Source organism: Camellia sinensis, unplaced genomic scaffold (assembly GCF_055761805.1).
Source record: "Camellia sinensis isolate YWXY unplaced genomic scaffold, ASM5576180v1 Unanchor10, whole genome shotgun sequence".
Classification (NCBI taxonomy): Eukaryota; Viridiplantae; Streptophyta; class Magnoliopsida; order Ericales; family Theaceae; genus Camellia; species Camellia sinensis.
The window spans coordinates 8,249,727-8,262,486 of record NW_028128988.1 but is presented as its reverse complement, the minus strand read 5'-3'; positions in this window follow the sequence as shown (position 1 = coordinate 8,262,486).

Here is a 12,760-nt window from a genome sequence, read left to right as displayed (position 1 = left end):
GAAAAGATGTGGTGATTCCACCCAACTAGGGGCATGGAAGTATGTGTATTGGGAGTATAATGCTCTTATTTTGCGTGACTCTATTTTGTAAGCCAAAGGCTGTATTTATGTGGGTTTAAATAAGCGTTTTGTGTAACCGGGCTTAAGCCTTGGAAATTTGTAAACCCTTGGGGGTAATTATTTGTTTATTTTGTTGTTGGATTGATGTACTGCTGCATGAAGAACTACTCTATCATGTAATGTAAGTTTGGAAATTTATATTCGTTTTTCTTTGAAAGAGCCATGATTGTTGTATTATCATTTGGGCTAGAAATTTGGGGCGTTACACATTTCAAGTTCACTTATTCTTCTCAATTCAAGAATCAATTTCATTATCTTTTAACAACTCAACTAAGACTACAACTCAGTGGTTTTTGAATTCAATTCACTATTACAAAAATACTTCAAACTGCCATTTTACGAAAATTTTGTCCGCGGGATCGGCACCCATGTATACACAAGATTTTAGGACTTTCACCATGGACACTCCGGCCAACTTAATTTCAATGGAGTCCATCCCCTATCTCCTCCAAAATAGTGGAGCACATCCCCTTTCTCCTTCTAAACATTGTACATATACAATGTATTTAAAACATGGTCGCATTCAATAACAACCAACAATAGATTAGTTTTAATTTACCTAATCCTCATGCAATTTCTATAACAATCATAGCTATCTTCCACCGATAGCCCAAGACAGATATTTCTAAACAGCTATACAATCTTCTTAATAGATAAATTATTCAAATTTCCACAGGTGAGAGACAGCACATGTCCAACTCCACCATTTATATCAATAATCCTCTATTTTCACATCTACCAATGTCAATTTCGGTTATTTATACAAAATAACAATTTCACCCATTTAGGGCAAAGCTCCCACTTTTTCAAATATCAACCCAAGTACCAAAATCAACAATTTTGACTCAATATAACCTCCTATACAAAAGCCATAACCATTTATTTCACATTCACCAAAAACCCCTCTTTTTATTTCACACCCATACCCTAGGTTTGCTCAAACTACTCCCAAATCCCACCGTTGTTACACAATGACAAATAACTAAGCTAAAAATCATATGAAAGTGTAGACAATCCCTATGTCAAAGAGAGAAGACAAGCCAAGCAAGGGTGAAACTCCAAAGATGCCCAAACCCAAATCTATTCGGATAAAAGTGGAGATCTTGAGATGTTCTACCTTTTTATCAAAGGGATTAGGGTGAAGAAATCACTAGAACAAGGTGAAAATATAGAGAGAGAGGGTCTCAACTTTAGGTTTTAGGGAGAAAAGATCTGAAAAAGTGATGTAAAAAGCCATTTTCGTGATCTGATATACACACAGTCTGCTTGAGCGCAAGAGTTGATGCTCAAGCGTCTGATATAATAAGTTGCTCTGCTCGAGCGCCAAGACACAAAGAACAAGACGCTCATCGTTCGAGTGCAAGAGGTGACTCTCGAGCGTAGAAAACACACATCCAGTAGTTTTGCAGACAACAAACCAATGCTCGAGCGCAAGAAAGATCGCTCGAGCACCAACCCGCTCTGGCACTGTTAGTGCACTTACGCATGGTTGATTTGGCCATATGTTCCTCGAACTTCATAGACCAATTAGCTCTCCTTATCTTCAAATCATCCATCAAAAATGATCCCAACAATGTGTTGAGTAACTAGATGAAATAAACCAATTTTTGTGGCTGGGCGGGGTCTTATGCAGCCGACGTAGGCAAAGAGTCACAAGCTTGAAGCTTCGCAACATGGGTCTCGAAGGCACCATATCTCCTCATGTTGGTAATCTTTCTTTCCTCCAACTACTCAATCTTAGGAACAATAGCTTCAATGGTCATCTGACAGATGAAATAGGCCATTTGTGTCGCCTAAAAACCCTTTATTTATATTATAATATGTTAGAAGAAAACATCCCACTGGGTTTACACCAATGTCAAAGGTTTAAAGCCATATCTCGTTGGGGTAATAAATTTAGTGGTAGAATTCCGAAAGAGTTGAGCACCTTACCCACTCCACGTTTCCTTTCTCTCGGACTGAATGAACTTATATGTACTATTCCACATTCCTTTGGCAACATTTCAAGCTTAGAAGGGTTTGGGCTAGAAATAAACCACATTTATGGAAACTTTCCAACTAAATTGGCATAACTTCCAAATTTAAAGTTAATTGACCTTGAATTAAATTATCTCACAGGTCCAATACCTCCTGCAATTTTTGACAAGTCTTCAATGGTTGTAATTGTCTTGAATTTTAATGCCTTTTCTGGAAACTTTCCAACAAATAATGGGATTTTCCTTCCTAATCTTGAATTCCTTTTTTTGGATCACAATCAACTAACTGGAAACATCCCTTCTTCTCTCCAATTCTTCTAAGCTCACTATGCTAATGCTAGGTGCCAACTTGTTTACTGGACCAGTACCAAAACATTTAGGCAATCTAAAACACCTAGAAAATTTGTATTTAATTCAAATCAACTGACAAACGAACCAAGAAGTATTTAACTTAGTTTTCTCACAGATTTGACAAATTGTACTTCCTTGGTGGAGTTGTGGATGAGACAAAATAAATTGAGTGGCACCCTACCTAATTCTATTGGAAATCTTTCAAACTCTTTCCAAGAACTTTATGTATCTGAAAGCCAACTAATTGGTACAATTCCTAAATAGATTGGTTCTTTGAGGAATTTGAATGTACTTGCATTGGCTGGAAATAATCTGAATGGAAACATCCCATCAACTCTTGGAGAAATTAAAAGCTTGCAAAGGTTGTATCTTAGTGGTAACAACTTCTATGGATCAATTCCAAATGAGATTTTCCTTTTGAGCAACTTAGGTGAAGTTCATGCAGAGGAAAATAAGTTATCTCAATCGATCCCATTTTGCATTGAAAATCTTAGAGGTTTGCAGGTGATGAAGTTTTCTCATAATAAATTGACCTTCATACCGTCGAGTTTATGGAACCTTGAAACTTTAAGGAACTTGAATCTTGCATTCAATTCATTAGGTGGAAGTCTAGATCCAAAAATAAGACCCTCGAGAGTGATGGAAATCGTGGATTTATCTTGGAATCAAATCTCAAGAAGCATTCCGAGAGTTATTGGGTCATTTCAAAGCCTAACTTCTTTGAACCTGTCTAGGAATTCATTCTCGGGACCCATTCCCAACACAATGGGCAATTTGATAACATTGGATTTCTTGGATCTTTCACACAACAATCTATCTGGACAGATACCTAAGTCTCTTGAGGCACTTTCACATATCCAATACAGGAATTTCTCTTGTAATGAGTTGGCTCGGTAGATTCCAAATGAAGGGTCATTCATGAACGTCACATCACGGTCTTTCATGGAGAATGAAGCACTTTGTGGGAATCCTATTTTGAAAGTGCCACCATGTGCAAGCAATAGTTTCGAGAAGTCGATGATTAAAATTAATCTTTGATACATTCTTCATGTCACTGCATTGATGCTAATCTTTTCTATTGATGTGTATGTCGTGAAAAGAAATCATGGAAACAATGTCCAAAGTCAAAATTAGATAGATTTATATTCAACAACGGAGCACAGAATGATTTCATATCTAGAGCTTCTACAAGCCACAGATGACTTCTGCGAAGCCAACTTGCTTGGAGTAGGAGGCTATGGCTCAATATACAAAGGTGTACAAATGGGACAATTGTCGCCGTTAAGGTTTTAAATTTGTAACTTGAAGGATCTTTCAGGAGTTTTGATATACAATGTAAAGTGTTGCGAACAACTCGACATAGAAATCTCGTTGGAGTTATAAAGACATGCTCTAACCCTAAGTTAAGAGCATTGGTTTTGCAATATATGTCTAATGGAAGCCTTGAAATGTTGTTATATTCTCATAACTCCTACCTTAATCTCCTTCAAAGGATTGGCATCATGATTGATGTAGCTTTAGCTCTGGAATATCTCCATTACGGTCAATTAGAGCATGTGGTTCATTGTGATTTGAAGTCGAGCAATGTCTTTCTAGATGATGACATGGTTGCACATGTTGCTGACTTCGGCATTGCAAAAATTTTAGCTAAAAATAAGACTGCAATACAGACCAGGACTTTAGGTACCATTGGCTATATTGCTCCAGGTAAATGTTTTAATTACCTTTATTTACTTTATATTTCTCATTTCACAGGCTTATTACAAATCAATTTTCTATGTATTTATTATTAAATTTTTTGGCATGCATATCTTGAATGTAAATTTTATGTTTTAAGTTCGTCGAAGAAATATCGTAGATGGCTTTTGTTAAGTGTCAATATATTGCTTTCATCAAGAGCATAATGTCAAGTTGAGATAGGTTCAGGCTTTTCGATGCAACTTTAATGTTGAACCACATGCTTGATATTGACACAAATTACTAGATTAATTAGATTACTAGGTTAAAGTATTATCTAGCCAAAAAGAAAAAAAGAAGAAGAAAATACGAGGCAATGAATCATTTTAGAATAAAATACACTAGGTTCCTAAAATATATGTTCTGTCAAGTCTCCCAATCTGGTAGACTCACCCTCATCAAGTCAGTTTTATCAAGTCTCTCAATCTTTTATCTTTCACTTTTTATAATGCCAAAGGGTGTAATCAAAGAGGTGGATAAAATTCAAGCTTCTTTTTTGTGGGGAGACTCAGAGGCCAAACGAAAGGTCCATCTGGTCAGCTGGAAGGATGTCTCATTGACAAAAAAGCAAGGAGCATTAGGTGTAAGAAGTTTGTGTCAAGTTAATGAGTGTTTACTTGCTAAATGGTGGTGGAGGTTCTGTAATGAAAAACAAGCCCTTTGGAGAAGATTGCTTTGTAGCAAGTATAGCAACAGACCAAGTAGTTGGTTTCACTCCCAAGGTACTATTGCTAATTGTTCCTGGATCTTGAAAGACATTATGGGTTTAGCTTCAGGCAACCCTAATTTACTCACCTTATTCTTGGCTAATTCTGAGTTGGTTGTTGGAAATGGGGCCAACATTTCTTTCTGGAAGGATAGTTGGCTAGGTGGTGGCTGTCTTCAATCTCTTTTTCCTAGACTATTTTGTCTTTCTTCTAATAAAGATGGTTCTCTTAAAGACTTCATTGATAGGAAATATAGTTCTTCCAACTGGAACTTAACCTTTAGGAGACCCCTGTTGGCATGAGAAGCTGAGGAAGTTCAAAATCTGCAAAGGTTACTGGGTAATGGGCCACTGTTAAGGCATGAGGTGGAGGATAGTATGAGATGGAAAGCTTCAAATAAGGGTGTCTTCAAATCTTCTGATTTATTCTGTTGGATCCAGTCCAATAAAGGTCCAAATTTGTCTATGCCTAAGTTCATTTGGAATAACTTCACACTACCAAAAGTACAATTTTTTTCTTGGCTGGCTTGGAAAGGCAGAATCAAAACCTCTGCATTCCTTCAAAATATTGGTGTTCTTAGAGGCGAGGTTGACACTCAATGCATCTTTTTCAAAGCACAACCTGAGTCCATAAATCATGTATTGCTTCTTTGTCCCTTTATATAGAAAATTTGGTTTGGCATCATAGATTGGTGGGGTTTATACTGGGTATGCCCAGGATATGTGGTGGATTTATTTGATTGGTGGATTGGCACTAGAATCGGGAAGCAGGAACTCCAAATATGGATTGCCTTACCACTTGTTGTTTTGTGGTCAATTTGGAAGCTCAGGAATGATTGTGTGTTCAATAGTGTTCAACCCAACTTCATGGAGCTCTATGAGCTTCGTAAGATTTAATAATATATGTAACCATAATAATAATGCAGAATTAAACTTTATAGGATCTTGAATTCAATACAATTCAAGAATAAAACGAACATATCTTTGTCAGCCATTGAATTATAGAGAAGTTGAGAAAATACCCCTAATAGTTGAACCTTTAATTCTTGGCTCACCTTCATCTCTCTGTCTCTCTTAATTAGGATGACTATAAGACTTAGAGTGATGGAAAAATATTCATGATATTAAAGGGGAGTCACCCATCCTTACATAGAAGAGAGAAGAGGGCCAGATAAACTCTATCAGAAGAATTCCTATCCATCAATGTTTCCTTCTTATCTTAGAAGAGTAAATATATTAAAATTCTAATTACTGAACTTTATATCAAATATTGGCTTTATCTAATTATGGAGTCCAAATAAATTAAAACATGTAAATATATATAGGCTATTGGGCCACGCTAGAAAATAAATCCAACATTCTCCCACTTAGCCTATTAAGCCGATTATGATGCAATTATGAGTTTTTCAAAAAAAATATGCAATTTATAAAATTTTTGACTCATTGGATTCCACACTAAAAACTTTGACATGTGATCACAAATTTTAAAAATAGCCAATAAGTTCAGATATATTAGAAACTATAATACTGTGATTACTTCAGATCACCAATGTGAGTCATAGCAGTTATATAACATTTATGTCATATTTCTTTCTATGCACTACACCATCGATGACCTTCACCAACCCAGTCCATTATTGGAATATGTAATTATTTTCCTGAAAGGCCCCTGTAATTTGTCTTGTTAAGACATTTCATGTTTATCAATATTCAAATTAATGTGTACACACACTTTTAGAAACAGGAAAAATAGAAACAAAATTATTATTGCGCAAATAGTGTCAAATAAAAATAAGCACTCACGATTAACCATACACATCAAGGGTTGCTTAAAAGACCTACCCTAATAACATGCTCTTTGTATGTCTTTGGTGGCAATCCCTTTGTGAATGGATTAACAATTATAAAAGATGTGCTTAAGTTTTCAATTAACACTTGTTGTTTCTGGACTCTTTCTCTAACAACAAAGTACTTTACTTCCATGTGTTTGGAACCACTGGAGTACTTTCCATTCTTAGAGAAGAAAACTGATGCGGTATTGTCATAATATATCTTCAGCGGCCTGGCAATTGAGTCAACAGCACTAAGTCCTGAGATGAAATTTCGCAACCATAAAGCTTGATTTGTAGCCTCAAAGCATGCCACAAACTCAGCCTCCATAGTAGATGAAGCAATAATGGACTGCTTCACACTCTTCCATGAAATTGCTCCACTAGCTAGTAGAAAAACAAAACATGATGCAGATTTTCTACTATCAAGGCAACCAGCAAAATCTGAGTCTGAGTATCTGATCACTTCCAACTGTTCTGATCTCCTATAGGTGAGCATATAGTCCTTTGTTCCCTGAAGATATCTTATAACCTTCTTCATTGCTTTCCAATGTTCCATTCCAGGATTACTTTAGAATCTTCCCAACATTCCAACTGCAAAACTAATATATGGCCTGGTACATGTATGGGCATACATCAAGCTCCCTAGTACTGATGCATATGGAATGTCCTTCATTTGTTTTCTTTCCAAGTCATTCCTTGGACACTGTTTTTTACTTAATTTATCACCCTTCATGATGGGTGCATCACCGGTAGAACAAAACTGCATATTGAATCTCTCCAAAACACGATCAATATATCATTTCTAAGATAGTCCTAGCAATCCTCGAGATCGATCCCTAAAGATCTCTATGCCAATAACATAGTTTGCCTCACCTATATCCACCATTTTAAAGTTCTTGGAGAGATATTCCTTGGTTTCATGCAATAAGCCAAGGTCATTACTAGCTAACAAAATGTCATCCACATATAGAACCAAAATAATGAACTTACTCCCACTAACCTTCAGATATATGCACTGATCAACTGCATTTTCCTTAAATCCAAAAGAGATAGTGGTATCATTAAACCTTAAATACCATTACCTGGAAGCTTGTTAAAGGCCATATATGGATTTCTTTAATTTGCAAGCTAAATGTTCATCTTTCTTTGCAAATCCTTCTGGCTACTCCATATAAATTTCTTCATCCAAATTCCCATTCAGAAAATGCAGTTTTCACATCCATTTGAAGCAACACTAAGTCATAATGAGCTACCAATGCTAGGATGATTCTAAACGAGTCCTTCTTAGATACTAGAGAGAAGGTCTCTATATAGTCTATGCCTTCTTTTTGAGTAAAACCCTTGGCAACAAGTCTGGCTTTAAATCGTTTGATATTTCCTTTTGTGTCGCGCTTGGTCTTAAAGACCCATTTACACCCGACCTTTTTACAATTATTTGGCAATTCGACGAGATTCCAAACACCATTCTGTTCTATGGATTTTAACTCTTCATTTATAGCATTGACCCATTTAGTAGAATCACCACTATTCATGGCCTGTGAAAATGAGACTGGATCTTTGTTAATCTCAATATCAAAATCAGATTCCTGTAGATACACCATGTAATCATCTGGAATTGCAGGCTTTCTTTCCCTCTGAGATCTTCTCAGAACCGCCGGTTGTGGTGGTTCTATAATATTTTCAAAGGTGGTATCTTCATGAAGTGGTGAAACATGAGGTGGTGAAGGATTTTCATTATGTTGTTCATTTGCCTTAGCCTGTGGAATAGTCTGAGGAAAAACAATTTTTCGATAAGGGTCAAATGTTGGCATATCCACCCTAATTTTCTCGAAATTCACCACTCGTGTTTTCTCACTCCCATTAATTTTACCATTCTCTAGGAATCTAGCATTATCAGTCTCCACTATCCTCGTATTGCGATTAGGACAATAAAATTTGTACCCTTTAGACTTGTCCGGATAACCAATGAAATATCCATATATTGTTCTTGAGTCCAACTATTTCTCTTGTGGGTTGAAGATTCTTGCCTCTGCTGAACAACCCCTAATATGTAAGTGTCTCAAACTAGGTTTCCTACCAATCCACAACTCAAAAGAAGTTGTTGGGACCGCTTGTAGACGCGCCCCTTGGGCTTTGCTATTACAGGTTGGACTCAAATGTCACGGTTCTGAATCTAATCCCGCAAAGTGCAATGCAAGACCGATAAATCACCAAAGAGTCCAAATCCAGCAAATCATTTTGGAAAACTGATTTTTAAGAAAGAAGTGCCAAACATGGATTGCTTTGCAAGATACAGAGTCGCCACCTAAATATTTTATTTTCGGGGAATTTAGGAAATCCTGACTCGTTGCCTACGGCCACGTGTCCGTCATCACCAAAGTTGCCTCAGCTCGGGAACTTGGGTACGATTGGGGAAGGTCATGCAATGAGCACCTCCGCTCGCCCGATCAAAGATCGGCCTGTACTAAGCATGATATCTTGTTTTTGAAAACACATGCGTTCTTATTCCGGTTAATTAGCTAGAATTACTATGTGATGTGCACAACACACAAGTATAGACTAGATCGCCTAATTCGGAACAAAGCATCGCATATCCATTTGTTTGGAAATGGTTTGAAGTTTGCTACTCGCAAGTAGGCTAAAACACGGATTTCAATGAATCGTTCCAATTCAAGTAATCCAACCTTCACCCATAGGCATTCAGGCAATTATATCACATAAGCAATTAGCTTCATGGCAAGCATGCTATCATGTTAACACTCACACATGCAAGATGCTAAAGCATAAACACTTACAGTGTACTTCGAGTCAAAACAAAAACTAGTTAGTAATCAAATGAATGATCCTAGCTCATGTTAAGATGGCTAATGCAACACATGCAAAATGCAACTAGAAATAGGCTCGGCTATTCTAAAATGGCATGTGAGATGCAATACTTGATACATGTATTCAAATTGGAATTGAAATACGATGCGATTAGTATGATGCGCCGAGTCCGGTGCATGCAATACAGATGAATGGATGCACGCATGCGAGCATTAGGTATGCTAAACAAAGTATGCCATAAAACTAACCATCGTAAGCGGTTCAGTAAAAGGGAGAAAGGCGTGGGGTTGGAAAACATGCATCACACACACGCACGCTTATTACATAATTACGCCCTCTCGACAGAGGGACCGAAAGAATAATAAAAATTAATCTAATTAACTAACTAACAAGCTAATTAATTAATTACATAACTAAATCGAAATAAATAACTATTCTAAGTTATTAAAACACTAAAATGGCCTCGAGATGAGGGATGAATGCATGCTTGGATAGCTTTGCTCGAAAATCTATCGCCATGCTTCATGTTGCCTCTGTTTGCACTGCTCTGTACCTTTGAAAATTGTGTCAACTTCTGTGACACTTCTAAACCACCTTGTGGGCATGCTGTGAGGCTATCGGCCAAAAGATGAGGCTATCGGCCAAGGTAAACTGGTCATCGACCAAAAATAGGGCTCTTAGCCAAATGTTTGTTGCCGATTGGCACTGAAGAACCTGTTGCCTTGAAGAACCTCTTCAAGAATACCACTCCAGCAACTTTCTCTTATCAAAATCACCTCAAGAACCCTAACACCAACTCCCTAGCACCTCAGCAACCAAGGATGGTGTATTGCTAGGTGTTTGTGTACAATAGTGTGAACAAAACACCCTTTAAAGTACAAAAACACACACAAAGATGTAAAGAGAGGGAGATATAGAGATAGATAGATAGAACTTCTCTAACCCTATTTTTCAGAACCTCTGAGAAGGGAGGAGGAGCTCCCTTCTTATAGAAATCTAAATTCAAAGCTTCTAGGAGAAGCTAAGCAAAGGTGCAAATCCCTCCATACACGTGTATGGAGGGGGTGAATTGTGCATGCCAGCTGTGGCAGCTAGCATAAAATATCTGCATAAAGCAGATGAACAGGGTTTGGCCAGAAAACATAGTTGATCGACCAACATAAGTGCCAATCGACCAAAAAGAGTGCCGATCGGCCAAAACTTTTGGCCGATGGAAAGAAAACAAGGCCAACGGCTTCAAGCCTTGGCCGATGGGTTCAAGGGATGGCAAACAAGCCAGCCTCTTCCCTCAGAAGCAAAAACACAAGTGTTTGGTCCACAACCAAGCACAAAACAGACAAGTTGAGAGATCTTGAGGCAAGGCGCGCGACCGAGGCCTCAGGGAACTCAAAACGAACACAGGCGTGGATGATCATCGAGTGTTCAAACGATGACGTCCAAATCTTGAGGACGGTCAAAAATGGGGTGCCTACAGTTGTCCCTCTTTGACCGAACTCGAAAGTCATAAAAATAACGGGAGTGAATGTCAAAGCCCAGAGACGACCCATTTTTGACAAGGCCAAAGACTTAGACAAGCATACAAGATGGCAAAGATATGTGCCCGAAGGCAGGGGCAAAATGCAAATGACATGCACGGTGTCGAACATAACTTATGATCATACAGAGGGAGCTGTAATGAAGCAAAACATGCAACAGTTTTAAGCAGGTGAACACAAATCTAACTACATTACATGCAGAAAGGATGTAAGAGAATTATACAATTCTCGCTACGTCTCACGCGGAGAATACAATACCGTCCGGTTCGTCTGATCTCGCCAGCTTCAAATGAACCGTACATACAATATCATGCCTACAAAAGAAAGAAACTTAACAGGTACAATATCGTTAGAAACATGCATAACAATGTGTAGACGTCCCCGAACGTCCCGGGAGGGAAATCCCCCCGTTTTGTTCATTTGGGGCTCACTACAGTTCGGACTCAAATGCGTGGTTCTGAATATGATCTGGCAAAGTGCAATGTGAGACCAATAAATCACCAAAGGGTCCAAATTCGGAAAATCGTTTTGGAAAATTGATTTTTTAGAAAGAAGTGCCAAACATGGACTGCTTTGCCAGATACAGAGTCGCCACCTAAATATTTTATTTTGGGAGAATTTAGGAAACCCTGACTCGTGCCTAAGGCCACTTGTCCGTCATCACAAAAGTTTCCTCGGCTCGGGAACTTGGGTACGATTTGGGAAGGTCAGTTATGAGCACCCCCGCTCACCCGATCAAAGATCGGCCACTACTAAACATGATATTGAGTTTTGAAAACATATGTGCTTTTAAACCGGTTATTAGCCTAGAATTACTATGTGATGCGCACGGCATACAAGTATAAACTGGATCGCCTGAATTGGAACAAAACATTTCATGTTTGTTTTTGAAAGCGGTTTGCCACTCTCAAGTATGCTAAAAAAATGCAGATTTTGCCACCCTCAAGTGGGCTTAGAAAACATGGTGATTTGCCACTCTCAAGTGGGCTTAAAACTCGCAATCATGAATTGTTCCAATTCAGATAATCCAACCTTCACCCACACGCATTCAGGCAATTATATCACATAAGCACATAACCTCATGGCAAGCATGCTATCATGGCAACACTCACACGCATGCAAGATGTTAAAGCATAAAAACTTACCTAGTACTCCGAGCCAAAATAGAAACTAGTTAGCAATCAAATATATGATCCCAGTTGATGTTAAGATGGCTAATGCAACGCATGCAAGAATGCAACTAAGAATAGGCTCGGCTAATCTAAGAATGGCATGTGAAATGTGACAACTAGATACACGTATTTGAGTTGGAATTGAAGTACAATGCAGTTAGCATGATGCGCCTAGCCCGGTGCATGCAAGATAGATGAATGGATGTAAACATGCGAGCATAAGTATGCTAATTGAAACATGCCCTAATCTAACCATCACAAGCTAGTAAATAAAACGGAGAAAGACGTGGGGTTGGAAGACATGCATCACACACACACACACTTATTACAACATTGTGCCCTCTCTCGGAGGGTCCGAATAATAATACAAACCGAATGAATAATTAACTATCCTGGCTAATTAAATATTACAAACCCTTAATTAATTAACAAATTAACTAAGCTACGGAAAGTAGTAAAATGGCCTCGGGAAGAGGGATGCATGCAAGCTCGGTTCCTCTCGCTC